The sequence below is a fragment of the Labrus mixtus genome, chromosome 1, assembly GCF_963584025.1.
Source record: "Labrus mixtus chromosome 1, fLabMix1.1, whole genome shotgun sequence".
Classification (NCBI taxonomy): domain Eukaryota; kingdom Metazoa; phylum Chordata; class Actinopteri; order Labriformes; family Labridae; genus Labrus; species Labrus mixtus.
The window spans coordinates 27,663,336-27,679,156 of NC_083612.1; positions in this window are offsets into that span (position 1 = coordinate 27,663,336).

Sequence of the window (15,821 nt, forward strand, 5' to 3'; positions counted from 1 at the left end):
TGTCTCTATCAACAAATGCTGAAGGTTGCCAGCTATTTAATCAAATGATTCACCTCAAAAAACGGAAAGGGGATATTAGAAAATGTATCGACTGTGCTGAAGGTAAAAACCTGAGGCAAACCACTTAAACAATGAAAATATGCTCTTCTGGGTAATACGTTTTTTATTCTAATGAAACCACTATTGATGCATCAAAATACTCAAATAATCCTTTCTGATGCAGAGATTTCTGGTTCATGAAAGTCGCTTTTTCTTCATCTTTCCTTTTTATTGCAGATTTATCACTCACTGGTTACAGTAATGTTTTCTTTTTTACAAAAATGCTAAATATAGCTTCTTCCACTAAATAGCAATCACATGGGATATCTACAGAGTTTTGGTGCAAGGTATGTTGTATGTTTTTCTTCCTGTGCTATTAAAAAAATGTTTTACCTTAACATTTCTTGAGGAAAAAAAAATCCTTCTGAATAACTCCTAATCCAGTGTTGAGTGACAGTTCAGTACTGAAGCATCTGTAGCTTTGGGATATGGTCTATCTTCTTGCTTCAGTGAAAAGGGCAGAATGGCTTTATCTCGATCCACAACACTGCAGTCTGATGAGACGCTTGATATTTAGAAAGTTTGGCGGTTCTATCACATTTTTCTATGTTTAAAGCCACTGCAGCTAGATTGCACTTCATAAAGTGCACTTCCAGGTGATTTGTAGCTGGATCAGGTAATATCTACACATTCGCTTATCGTAATGTGAGTATACTACAGGGAAATGAATTAGGTCTTTATTAAGAAGTTTAGAGTGTCTTAAGTGCAGATTTGTTTTCATGAATATGTTAATCAGCCATGAATATTTCCACAAACAACTGGCTCAAATTATCTTCTTTTAATCTTAAACAACTAAAAGAAAAATCCAGCATTAATTCAACTGTTCTTGTTCATGGAACAATGCAATTTGTTTTGTTTCATTAGATGTTGTACAGCCTAATTGGCAACAGTAATATTTATACACTTGTAAAAATAAAATGGGGTCGAAGTATTACTTTCCTTGCTCTATTAATTATCATTCCTATTGGCTAAAATACATGTTATAAATGTAAGATTAGATAACAAACAGCTTCTTAATATAATTGACATGGAATATAATGGTACATTATGTGGCCCTTGATTTCCAACAGAACAACTCTCCAGTTTGTCTGTGTCGCATGGCGGAGGCAGACCAGCAGCTCTAATATGGACAAAACATGGGCAGCAAAGAGGAGGGACAAGAGGTCCTAAGGCGAAGATGCTGGGGCAAGGCAGAATGAGCTTTGAGACGGACAAGCTAATGCTGGATGTTTGCCCTCTGGGGGACAACCTGGCAGAATGTTTCTTACTGGATGAGGTTCCCCATATGAATACATTTCAACCAGAAACGACTAATTTCTTTTAAATGTAATGTTTATGTCAAGGCTGCTTGGAACATGAATCAGCATTTATTTTTCCAACTCTAAAGGCGTCTTAACAAGGAAGCTTATAAAATGCTTCTCCCCATCCATTAGCAGTCAATAACTTAGCCTCTAAAGTTACGATGTGGTGTTTGCAGTATACTTTTTATAGGACTCTGTAGAGTCTATTGATTAAAATTATGAACATGATTTAATAGTGCCAGAGCAGATGGTTCTTATGGATCATTATTTCATGTCAGAATGAAATGAACATATCTCAGGAACCTGTTTTTTTTTTATGGAGGAAGGAGTCTTGAATATCATTTTTTAAAACAAGGTTTTTGATGTGCTAGAGATCTACCTTTTATTGTAATGGATATTAATTTGAATACCTCTTCACTGGACTTCATCTTCCAGGCTTCCCAACAATAGCTTCCTTGTGTCTTTATCCACAGATTAGCCCTTGAGGTTTGGGTCCACACTCTATTGCATGTGTTTTTCTTGCTCAGTCTTTCTCCCTCGCTCTTTAAAGATAACACTTTTATGCGATTCAGTCTTTCTTACTGTCTCTGCCTACCATTCCTCTTTCATAGAATGACACAGTCTCTGCCTCGGAAGTTTCCTTTCACTTTCTCACACTATCACTCCTCTCCTCTCTCTTTCAGTCTGTACTTGTCAATCAGTGAGAGGAGCGGGGGAGACACACAGCCGTCCTCAGAGGGTCACAAAGAGCGGTCAATGCTATCCTTGCCTGTTGACAGCTTGGCGCTCATTATCCAGAGCGGGTCCTGGAGACAAATTAGATCCCTGCAGTGAAGGCAGTTGGTCCGAGGCACCAGGTGTGACTGCGTCGACAGTGAGGCTGGTCATTAAATCCACAATGGCAGACAGAACACTGTTACAGACTATTTAACAACTTCAGGAAACCAATGATCCTTATTTTCCATACTTGCCTGTGTTCATGTGCCTAAACTGAGGAAAGAATCAGAATCAGAAATACTTTATTAATCTCAGGGGGAAATTCAGTTGCTACCGTTGCTCTAAGACACAATACAGAAGTAGGAAGTAGCCTATAGAAATAATTTAAGAATGTAAAAATAAAATAGAATAGAGATAATAAAATAAGACGTTGATTAAGCAATAAGTACCAGGTAGTGCTGGAATAATAGGCTATGTACAAGCAAAGTGACTTAAAGATAAATCTTAAAACAATATTTACAGTTACTACAATGAGTTAAGCAGTGTGGATATTGCAGTGTATTTATAGGGTTCAATATGAACCAAAAATATATGACCGGTTTGTAGACAGATTGCACGCTTAAGAGACAGATTGCACGATTGAACAGATTGCACAGTTTTGCACAGAAAGTGCCTTAGATTTGGTATCTTACTCTTTATTCCAGTTTTTATGTCTTAAAAGATGACTCTAAATTTGGGGGCTCGTCCTGTTCGTGAGGTTTAGTAGGATTAGTGATAAGATGTTCTTCAAAATAAATAATGACATTTGCAACAACAGATTTGACCTCAGCCGCTATCAATTATTAATTTTTTGTCATGAATCGTCCGTCATAGTAACCATTTACCATAGCATAGTGTGTATTGTTTAATTGTAGTAAACAGGCATCTTCTCAGGGTCTAAAGGAAGGAAGGTTAGTGTGCCAAAGAGTGAAAAAGCTTCTGGATGACTGAAGAAAAACAAACTTCTGCCATATTTGCATAGAAATATGGGGAACAATAGGAGAAAAACATAAGAAATCAATTGATTTGAGTTTATAAAAACAAATTGAACTTTAAACAACTTGTGGTAATCTTGGAATTAAAACTTTACTGTTTCTAATTTGGTTATAATGTATATATAATGTATATATAACAATATCAAAAAGTCCTCTGCGTCTCAAGCTAAAGGATAAAGGATAAAGGATAAACTGGATAATTGTGGTCGACATTGGAAGGTGGATCCAGCAACAGCTTACAAGTGACATAAACGGGGATGCTGAAAGTGATCCATGCTGTGGCCCATCAAAATTTTAAGGATGCCATACTGTGAATGTCTGACTCTTTCTTTGATTTATCTTCCATTCTGTCTCACAACAGAGCTTGTTTGGACAGCACTTAACATCTTTGTAGCTGCCTTGAAGTACCTGAAGAAAACATTTCTCTTCCTCCAATAAGAAATAGAGCGACTTGAGGAGAGAAAACACGACGTAGAGAAACGGGTGACCCATTAAGAAATAGCCACTAAACTACATGTGACAATAGCCAAGATTGCACTTGAACCCAATTCATCGGGGTAAAGTGGCCATTTGAGGAAGTGTGGAGGTGAATTGGTGTTCCTGGATTGAGATAGAGGAATACAGAGAGTGTGAGTAGTTTTCTCTATCCATAGATCACTGCTCCTCTGCTACACTAACACTGTAGCCTAGAAAGTCTTAGGGTGGAGCACACTAATCATACAAATCAATATATATGCCCCAATACAAAAAGCCATAGAGGTACTCAAATGTATTGCATGTACAGATGGGTGACAGATTAGATGGAAACCTGCAGTTCTATCAACACAAATTTGAGAGTGAAATACAATCTAGCATTAGCATCCACTCATGCTCGGTGGTGGATACAGATTCTGAGCAGTCCAAGTTATTTCTAGTTTTCTTTCAAATTGGTGGAGTGGAAGTGGAACAGACGGTAGGATCTTCAGATTAAAGCCTGCTAAATTTGCAATTGTTTCAATAAGAAACTCCTCCTGACTTGACTGAGTCAATACCGGACATGATCAAATTGTGTCAACAAGAACAGTCTGTCAACAATTGATATTTGAGAGTTTAGCTGTCCAAACCATATCCATTGGTCTACAGATATGTGGAAGGTCAGATGAGTCATACTTAAACATATTATTGACAAGTGAACAAGTGCTTGTATGTTGTACACAGAGACCTTTGTACAGACATGAATGCTTGACCCTTACAGTGAGAGTATGTGGGGTCTCTGTTATACTGTGAGGGCAATTTCGCTGCTTGGTTTGGGTCCAATTTTCACCTTTCAAGGAATGTTAAATGAAAACAGCATTTAACATTTAAAGTGTAGATATGTTTCTCCATGATGGCACAGCCTACATCTAAATGTTATGATCACAATTGATAATTCAATATTGGCTAAATAATTTGGATGGTATGAGTGAAACACCCTTCAGCGTCTGAATGTGTCCCAATGGGCTTTCAAATAATGGTTAATGTAATCTCATCCGCTACAACATAACAGGGAGAAACTGTTGCTAGTGATTTAAAGACTGTCAAAGTGAGAAACAATTACTATATAAAAATGTAAATCTTTCACGATGAACTTCGGAGGCTTCAGATCACCACTAAGTTTACCACCAGTGAGAGAACAGACGTGATGGATAGTGCTCTGGCCACCATCATCAAAACACCAAGTACATCATTAAGAACAAAGCTAGACTTAACTTAGTTCATTTTATGTACACTCTCAATAAACATCGTCAAGCAACATGATGTCAATATAAAGAGCTCATCTTTATGCAAGAAAAACACAAGATCTTCTCTATTACTTTCTGGACCTTTTAGATGTTTGAATTTAAGTTTGGTTTTCTACAAATGAAGTTCTAATGAGGCTTTTCTCATGGCACACTTGTCCTTCCTAAGTGCTCTTCTAAGTATTACTAGATTGTGTTATCCAGATAAGAGTGGTTAACTCATTGAGCAATAGATAAACTAATGTACAAGAGTGACATTAGAGTCACAGAGCTAGCACGACTACAATGGTCGCTTAATCACTCGTTTTTAAATGATTATACATCAAATCACAAATGTATATCTTAATGGTTTTGTGTGTGTATGTGTGAATACCTCTTACTAATTATAGACTGCTGATTAAGTATATCTGCATGCACACATTTGCACTTGCCAGCCCGCAAATTGCTGCCATGACACAAGAGTCACTACTTTTTTTTTCCTGTGCGAGTGCATTCCCTTTCATTTCCCAGGCTCTGAGGCATAACAAAGACCACTGGAGCTAGAATATTGGCAATCACACAAATCTACCTTCACCTCAATATTTAATGAGCTGAGCAAATTAGCCATACAAAGCAATCTATTGAGCCTTTCCTCCCCACTTTGCTGATACACATTCAGAGAAAAGCACCTAAAAGAAAGTGTATTACAGCTGAGCCAACACTTCTAATACTCTGTATTTGTGAGAAGTATATGGTACACACAAATATAGCAAACCTTATCCTCCAACACACACAGGCACTCAAAAAGGCCGGCTTTAATGCACAGAACAATGCATTACAACATGTTTTTTAAACCATACTGTCTTAAAATTGAAATCTACTATAACAAATAGAATTCAAAACATGAACTTTCTGCTGTGCTCTTATTTTCAGCTCTGTGAAATGGAAACGTTTAAAGAGATAATGATAATGGTCCTCAGTCAATCAAACAACACACACCCTGATCAGTGATCCGTGTGTGATGATGGAGCTGTGTGTTTCTTGACTGTTAATTAAAATGTAGCCTGAACCTTGACAAGCCTCTGACTCAGACAGTCAGTTAATTAGCTTGTTAAAACCCTGGTTAGGGAAACATTTAATGGTGCTATACACAGCAAGAGGAACTGCGAGACTTTGGCAGGATAGAGGATTTAAAGCAGTTAGTTGCCAAACGACCTATTCTTAGACCTCTGAAATCATTAATGACCTGTATACCAGACAAAGAAGTCAACAAAAATACAAGGATTGGCTTAATTTGTGTTTTTTATTCTATGACCTAGCTACCGTTAAACCAATTTGAGAGCCCAATCTTCCTTGATATGTCCAAAAAAAAAAAGAAAAAGATCATTCAAAGCAAAAAGAGTGCACTTTTAAGGATAAGTGCAATAAACTTTAATAGACAACTTTGTGAATTTGTTCTTAAAACTAAGGTGACAGAAAGAATACGTCAACTAATTCATGTTTCAGAGCTGTTCATTGTGTTATCTCCAGAACGTTCCTCTGTGTGCGCCTGTGTTTATGCAAAAATCAGACCGACTGTGTGTCTAAGTAAGACACGGAGGTCTGGCAGAGAGATCCCTCTGTTTAAATACTATATCCCTGTCTAAACAACTACTCCATTTCAGCCTGCAGAGTAATCCCTGCACTCACTCAGCTAGAGCTAATTCGCGTTGCTCTGGGGAGGTTTCGCTCACCCTCCACCATTCTCTCACTTTTGCTCACTTTTTTATAGCTTTATAGGACTCACTTGGACAAGATGTCAGTTGTATAACAAAGACTAAAATATAGATAGACTGTGTTGCTGGGACCATTCTCTGATAAGTACTATAAAAAACAAAATATTTTGTTTCCTCAGGCCAACAAGAAGAAGAGTCTTCTGATCAGACACCTCTCATTGAAAGGGCAACATCATTTGTCATGTCAAATGATTGCCATCTTTTATCAACATGAAGCAACATGTGACGAATGCCACTTGCGCAAACAAATTATGCTGTTTTGATTTCCTCAGGGAGTACAGCCTACTTCTCCTGTCACAAGTGTGAGTATATTTAATTCTGATGGAATATAACCAAAGAAAATAGCTTTATAGCTGGTTATCACAATCAAGTCATTCTATTTATTGACACAAGAACGGAATATAATATGTCAGTCTATGGGAAATGTATTTTTTTTTATTGAGAAAAAAAACTATTTGTTTTTGTGTCATTTGTCACCCACCACAATCCCCAGAGGTCCACTCATTATCGTTTAACTTCAGGGCCGACATGACTCACTCTTCTGTCTTTTTTTCAAAGGCTATTTTATGTTTCGAAAATCATTTTATAGTTAAAAAATGAGTAAGACTGTGTGGCAGTTGGAAACCTGAGCTTGTTCTTTTTTTTTCTTCCACCCCTTCATCATTCTTCCTATTTCCCTCATCTCTATCTGGCACTCTTTTCTTCCCTGGCACCCTATTTCCCTCTGCCACCCCAGTTTTTGGCAGAGGCCCTGCTCGCTGTCTCACCCATCTGTTTCCATTCATTAGGACAGGATACGCTTCTCTGCTCTTCTGACACCTTTTCACATCGGGCTGCACAATGTAATTAAACAGGGTTGGGGGGGGAATGATTTTTGAGCTCCTTCCTCTTCCATCTACTTTAACTCTGCCTCGTTTGTTCCCATAGGCTGCAGACAGCACTGTGCTACTTTGTTCAGGTACTATGAACCGGCATACTTTTTGTGTCATAGGACACACTGTCCTGTCCTCCAGTCACAGCATTTTTGGATTTAATTTGCTTTTTAGGATCCAAATTTGCAAATAGGTTAAAGGGGCTATATGTAACTGCACTGCGTTTGTAGCGATACCGCATGGCCGTTAGGCAAACTGCACCTGTTGCTCGCTCTCCCTCGCGTGCTCGTCATACGTGCTCGTACGTACACAAATGAGCATCATCATCGGCTGCGAAACACTGGATATTTACCGGCATAATGTTTACAGAGGAGGTAAGTGGTCATACACATGTGACAGTCTGTGAAGGAGTCTGTGTGTCTGTATTCATTCTCCATCCTACAAACGACAGTCTCGGCAGGCACTTTTTCACATCAGTTAACTTATTCACTTATTAATGGGTGATAAAAAACGATTTATACATGTAAAAAGTTACACATAGCCCCTTTAACATGAGTAGACTGCTGTCAATGAGGCAACTTACTGGTAGAAAATTTCCGCTCTATTCGTGAGGCGCACAGAGCAGATATATTCTTATCAATTGCCAAATGTCATATTTCTTTTATATTTTAACGTCTTATTTCTGCTCAGTGTCATGATTTTTAATGCTCTAAATTTGATTAACTTTGAATTTCTTTATAAAAAAGGGTGCTCTGTAGACTCTCCTTGCCTGTACTCTAGCAAATATATTTTTCTGACAGGCAACAAGTCCAGGAAATAACCACATGCAGAGGCAAATCCCCTTTTCTCCATTATCTGTTTAGTCACAGCTTTATTTTGCATTTGTCATTGCATGCATAAACCAAGGTTTCCATCTATGCCCCAAACTGATGCAGTCAGTTAGTCAAATCCTTATAAAATCAGGAAAAGTGATACGGGTTGATTGACTATGATTGACTGGTAGAAGAGCAAAGACCTTGCATAGTTTGCATTTGCAGTAGATTGATTTGTTTAGTTGTAAATTAAATTGTGACTTACAGACCAATTAACTGGTGTCAAAGAAAACTGGGGCAGCAATTAACCACTTTTTCAATATGGAAACAACAGTTCATCAAAACACCTACATGCCTATAGTCCACCCACACAGGTGTTCTCAGTCATTGCCCTGATTAGAGCTTCACTCATGGCGTTGTGGGCGTGTACACACAGTGAATATTTAACATTTCCTTTGCTCTTTGGATTTGTTTCAGCTGTTCATTGTCACAAAAAAAACATCAGTTATCAGTTTTTACAAGGATCATTATTAGAAGGAGTGTTATGAAATAAAATGAATCCTCGCTAAGCTTTAAACAATAACTGAAAACAATGTTATTATTTGTTGTTTTTTCTCTTATATTTTCAAACCAAGTTTGCAATTTGTCTTCTATTTTTAATTTTGTATTTCAATTGGTTGTGTTCAAGGTTAAAGTATGAATTGTCCCAGGTACAAGTGCAGCAGGTTCACTTTGTGTTAAATTAAATAATGCATATTATATGATAATCCAACTGTACACAAATATTTGGGAGATAAAACAAGCTCTGGCTGAATTCCTTTTCGTTATTTCCTTTTCAGGTTCATATAGTCTTGTGCATTCCGGCTCACTGTCACACTGTCGAAGCCTGCAAGGTCCAGAACAGAGTCATTGAAATGAAACAATTCAAGTCAGAAACAAAGAGAGCGCCTGTAACTGGGACTGAGACAGTGTGAATGATCTCACCGGAGTCAGACACTAACACAGATAGAAGCATATTTCTAATCAGACTCTGAACACCAGCCAATATGACAGTCTGGTGAGAGAGAATCCAGGGTAGAAGGGCAGCTTGTGACCACAGGAAAACTCTCTGACTTGATTTCTTCATCAGCAGGTGCCAAGGTCCCCTGACACATGGACACATGCAGCCAGCACGCACACATAATGACACATATGCATGCATGGGCATATCAACACATGGACACACACACACAAATGTAATCCCATCCAAGAGACGGTCTAGGGCCTCATCTCTAGGTTACATGCTGAGGCAACCCCTGAACTGCCCATATGATCACTTGGACATTCACCTGACCTCTTTGGTATTTTTGCCCTTCCTTTATAACCTTATCTGACATCATACCAAATGGTACCATTTAGTCACATTTGAAAGTGAGCCTGTGTTGACCTTATTTTTCATGTGCTTGCTGCTGCATATGTTGTGTACACTTTATGTTTACATTATGGATAAGAAAAACACGAGTTATGTTTATATTTGACCTCCTGCTTAATAATTTAGACACTTATAAGGGAGGCAATTCAACCAGTCACATTCAACATCTCGGGGTCAAAGGCCATTCTTCCAAGGAATCTAGTTCGCCATCAGAGCATGAAACCAAACACTTACATGTATCCCTGAAGTGCCTATATATAGGAACTTCCCTACAAGAGGAGAATATATTCTCCTCTTGTAGGTTCACCTAGCTACTACCTGTGTGTGTGTGTGTGTGTGTGTGTGTGTGTGTGTGTGTGTGTGCGTGCGTGCGTGCGTGTGTGTGTGTGTGCGTGCGTGCGCACGTGTGCGTGCGTGTGTGCGAGCACTTATATGTATGCATAGAGCTATCCCATGGACTGACCTTACACTTGGTTATCTCCTCTCTCCTTTGGCCTTGCTGTCACATACAGAGTTCCCAGTGATGAGTGGCGCAGGGAGTCCCTCAAGTAAACGATACAAACCATGCATTATGGATCCCCACGTAAGTAAACAGGACCCAATGACCTTTTGGGCCAATGGAGAGGGCACCAGAGAAAAACTCCCACAACGAAAAAAGGAAGTCAGTTTTTTTTTTTTAATCTCTAGTGGTAGGTGGACCAGAAAAAGGGAATGAGAGTAAAAACCTTTCTGAAACTCTTTCTACCTGTTCTTGCTGGCAAAATAAATGTTCTAATTTGGGGTCATAAAACTAATATCAGATGAAGAAATAGCAGAAATAATATAATACAAACTTGTTCAAGAACAATAATAGTTCACCTGTTGTGTCTATGAAAAGAAGAACCTCTCAAGGGAGAGAGGTGTAAAAAGGAGTGATCAAGTGAACGGATCCAGCAAACAAAGAGGAAAAGTTCTTAAATTTATAAGCAAGATACTACTCCTACCTTAATCAATGTGTAGCTGTTACTGTTTTTTAGATCTCTCTCTATTGGGTTATTAGCTGAGCTAACAAATGCTCCTACTGAACCTCTGATTTCTAATCAGTTTGTGATTGATACATTAGACTTCTTTTCTGTGAGTTTTTATTTGTTTAATGTAAAAAAAGATATATTGTGTACAAAGGTGAGTACATTTACAACCTAATTATCACATAGTCACTAAGTGATAATTAGTGACTAGTATCACTTATACTACTTAGTAGTATTTATTCTTCACATTATTTTTAATCAATTATGAAAGAAAGATGATGTATCTGGTATTATATACAGTACATTTATATTATTGGATATTGAGACATAAATGACAGAAGTGTTTAAGAAGACAGAAGACAGTGTGTCAACATTACATTGGATAAGGACAACATAATTACATTTTTAATCAAATGATTGTTGAAGTTCATGTCATCAGGTTTTATGTTTAAGCATGTTATTTATGTTCAATGTGACATTTTTTAGTTTTTTAGTTAGTTTTTAAAAAGTTGTTTTTCAGATATCACAACCGATATCTAGCTTACACAACATCTTGATTTCAATCCCCATACTTACACCATAACCGCTTTCCGACAGTACACACAGTAATAAGAGGGGCAAGTTTTGTTCTGAATGAAACTGTTATTCTCGAAGATAGAAACTACTGACAATATTTCAAGACGTCACTTTAGCTCTCCTTTCTTTCTTGGATGTTAGTTTCACAGTTTTACTGCTGAAGTCAGGACTGCTTGAACCTGTTTCATTTCAAGCAGTACGTTTTATAAGAGCAGTTTAAACTTCCCACTGATTCAAGAACCCCAAATAAGATGAACAGTTTGCAAGTTGTAAATATTAAAATAAAGTTATTATAAGGTTGAGACATTAGAAAATGTGTAACATCACATGGGCCATGTTAAATCTTGTCTTTGTAACATCTTCATAGCATGTTAACAACTCGTGCCTCATTATAAAAACAGAAGTTCAGGACCTTTGAAACAATAGCATGAGATCTGTTCATTAAGTTCATTTTTAAAATAGAAACCCTCCACACTGATGATGCTGCAGTAAACCCCTTATGGACTGCACTGGGAATCACACAGACAGATTTCTTAACATACGTGGTGGCAGTAGCTCAGTCTGTAGGGACTTGGGTTGGGGTCGTCGGTTCAAGTCCCGGCACGGACCAAGTCTGGAAATTGGTCCGGTAGCTGGAGAGATGCTAGTCCACTTCCTGAGCATTGCTGAGCTGCCCTTGAGCAAGGCACCAAACCCCAAAACTGTTCAGGAGCGCTCACTGTGGGCAGCCCCCTCACTCTGATGCCTCTCCATTAGTGCATGTCCACAGGATCCTGTTTGTGCATGTGTTTATTTCAGCCATATGTGTGTAGCATGTTCATTAAATAGAGTGTAAAACTGAATTTCCCCTTGCGGGATTAATAAAGTATAAATTATTATTATTATTATATATCATTTCAAATCACTTAACTGAAAAAATAATATACATTTATGACTAATATAACAAGTCAACTTCAAACCTTAATTTTTATCATAGATTTTCATTCTTTCCACGTAGATATTTTAAGTCCTTTACTTTGACTTTTTATTTCTATACTTGACTCTAAATTTAAGTAACGTTTATGACAAATACAGGTGCAATTCATCTGAGGCTCTAAACTAGACATGGACAAAATCCATCTGGACTAGTAACCCAGTTCTTAAAGATACTAGTTTCTGAGGTAAATTTAGAACAATGGGACCCAGATTAAAAGTGTGGAGGAAAAGACGAAAAAACTAGCAGCTGGTATTTGTCATTGTCATCTAGCAGAAAGTCCCAGATCCTGGGTATTTATCACTGTTATGATAGACTCTAGTGGATACTTTTCCTGTACATGTATCCAAAAGAAACACTCCATAACACCCTGATTTCACAATACTAGTTCTCCTCACATTAACTACCACTCAAGGGTGTAGTGAGGATTAACCCACTTCACTGATGGCAGAAGCTGCTATGTAATGTGTCCATTAATAAAAAACATAAACCATTAATACACATTGACCTGCCGCATGCCGAAGCAGCTGGAGCAACAAATGGGACATGTGGCTGCAGGAGCTGGGGATCGAAACCCCTGACCTTCCTGTGGTGAGACGACCAAATCTAACTGTGTGTGACTTACAGAATGGAGAGCAACTTTTTTCTCTGACTTTAAAAATCTGTCAATTTGAACCCAACAAGCACTTTTGTTTTGCCAAGTATTCCTCTCATTCCCTTCATCCTTCCTTCTCTCAGTTTGCCTTTCATCCCAGAATGACCTTTATGAATAATGAGATGCTCAAAAGGTTACCATAACAATGGGTCTATCTTGGAGGCTGCAATGAAGAAAGCTAATTCAACTCCTGTCAAGGAGGTGCAGTGTACTCACCTCATGTCCTGAACAGAGGGACAGAAGTCTGCTGATTAACGCTGACAGTCTGAAGACCACATTGTGCCAGTGCATTAATTATAAACTGTACAGATGCCTGTGTATGCTTTTAGAGAAGGTTATGCAGCGATGAACAGAAGGTAAGATGTAGGAATGAAGGATGAGTGAGAAATGTCGGCAGGGTCTTAGATAATTTGGCTTGGTTTCACACTTTTACTTTACTTCTTTAATATAAGGATCTTATGAAGAAATATTACACTTTTTGGGGAGGTTACTAATTAGCTAGTTTTTCAGCATCGGAGGATATTTTAGTATGTACAAAGTGCATAATTAATAAGCCAAGAAGCTTAAATGGCTTACGGGGTGTTCAGCATTAATTGCCGCAGCAAATTAACATATCCGCCCCATCATTTTCTCCCACTGTGTCTTCAACACTTCAGCATACTCAGTGTGAGAAAGAGGATTCCTCACAAGGGGACCAGAGAGGTCATGAACCTGAACATTTCATAACTTGGTGTATCTATAAAGTATATGTTTACACCTATTCACAGATATCTGGTTAGTTTCCTGGACCTCTGAAGTGCTTTTAGCCCCATGGAGTATTGCTGTTGGTCTGTGTGTTTGCATATAAAACAGTCAAGGATAGAAACCACAAGCAGAAAACGGGGCGATTTTAAATAAAGCTGTTGTGGCATTGAATTGCATTCAGTTATAATGTAAATAGTAATAAGAAAAAAAGATTGAAAATTAATGGGCCTAATGCCTGTGATTGCCCTCTGCATATCTCAAGGCATGTGGGGCCAGCCTTTTAACCACCAGGAAGCACTTAAATGGTTGAACACACCCCCACCTTTCCAATGCATTTGAATAGATGTTATTAAAATATGTTATAAAGATATTTTATAGCCACTAAACCCCTTTTATTGTTGTATTTTGAAGTTGACTTCAGTCATTTTCATTTGTTTCTTTAGGTTCATAAGTGAGTTTGCAAATGTTCTGTTACACCTGCTTTTGAAAGAGCCATTGTTTCTAAAAACGATTCAACTCCACTTCTCCAGAGCTTTAAAAACATTTACACAAATGACAGTTTGGGTTCAAACTTAGTTGACTTGTGCCTCGCATGGAGGCAGTGATGTGTGGCTAATGTGAAGCCAACGTGCCAGCTCAGTGGATGCAACTCCCCCAGTGTCAGATGACCAGGTTGTGAATCATTGATCTGAGCAAATCAATAGTCAGCATGTCCATCTCCCGGCCACTCTCAGTGGGTCGCCATCTGTGGCTGTGTCCATATCGTGTTTGAAGCCTTCGCAGGAGCCCATCAACACACACCAGGTGGCTGCCATCTGGGTGCAGTCACCCAACACACAGCATGGCTCTGTGTGTAGGAGAGTGTTGTATGTATGTATGAGTTAGCAGGATAGAGAGTGACCAATAAATGTCACATTCGTGGGTGTTTATCCTGATTGAGTGTGCTGGGTGGAAGTGTTTCTGAATTGAGTCAGTGTGTTTGTGAGATCATAAAGGAGTGTAGCATGTCTTTGCAGAGCTGAACATCACTTTGAAATGTGTGTAGATGGAAATACAAAGTGACAAGGAGGTGTTGGCCAGCGCTGAAGAGAGGTTGGGTGATAACAAAGTGGTAACAAGGTACTTGCTGGGTGGCATGCTATTATCAAAAGGCTTGGCTCTAAAATACTTAGGAGAACGAGATGCTTCGCACTAAGTGTACAAACATGGGAGTGTTGGTGTGTTGGTGTGAGTTTCCTCCACTTCTTGACGAGATCCTTTTCTCATGTTTCAGACTCACAGGGTTCTCTGTATGTGTGGGGTTGAGTCATCACACAACTGACATTTCTAGCACACGAGCTCACATTTACTTTTACTAATGGGGACACATTTATCTTGGTATTAGTCCTTTATTGTATCTACTGACGAGGTGTAAGTTGAAAATCACACATTGAATTTTTGACCTCTTCAGACTGTTTTCTATTATTTCTAAAAGATGCCAAACGTAAAGAGTCAAATGTACAGTTTTGAGCCTTTTCAGAAGTATAAGCTTTATATTTTGACTTTTGGGACAGATTTGTTCAATACCAGCTAATACAGCAGTATGATCCGTAAAGGATCGAATGATTTGTTTGTCCTTGTGCTTTGATTAGCTGCACGGAATAAGCTCTATCAAAGTCACTCTTTCTGCATGATTTTTTTATCCGAACTATCACCAACAAACACTTTGCACCACACACCCCCTTCCTCTTTTGTTTGTGTTGGTCTATGTCGATGCATTCATGTGTCTGTACCACGTTTCCATGTTGGCTTTCAAGTGTGAATGTTTGTGTATTAACATGCCTATGTGCTTGCAGAGTTTTTCCCCAAATCCCCAAACAGTTCTGCCCGTTATCAGAGCTACAGTTACACAGTCTGTGATGTGGAGCAGAAAAGTAAACACACTGTGCAACACTCTGAGTCCCTCGCTAAAACTAGCAGTGGCCGTACATCACAAGAAGAGGAAAATATAGGATGGATTCAAGTTCATTGGGAAGGGTTGCTTCATCAGTAACTGAATGGAGAAGAGGCTTGGAGCTAAACTGTGAATACAGTTTAAAAGTGAACAAATTCTGTTCTATGAAAACACAC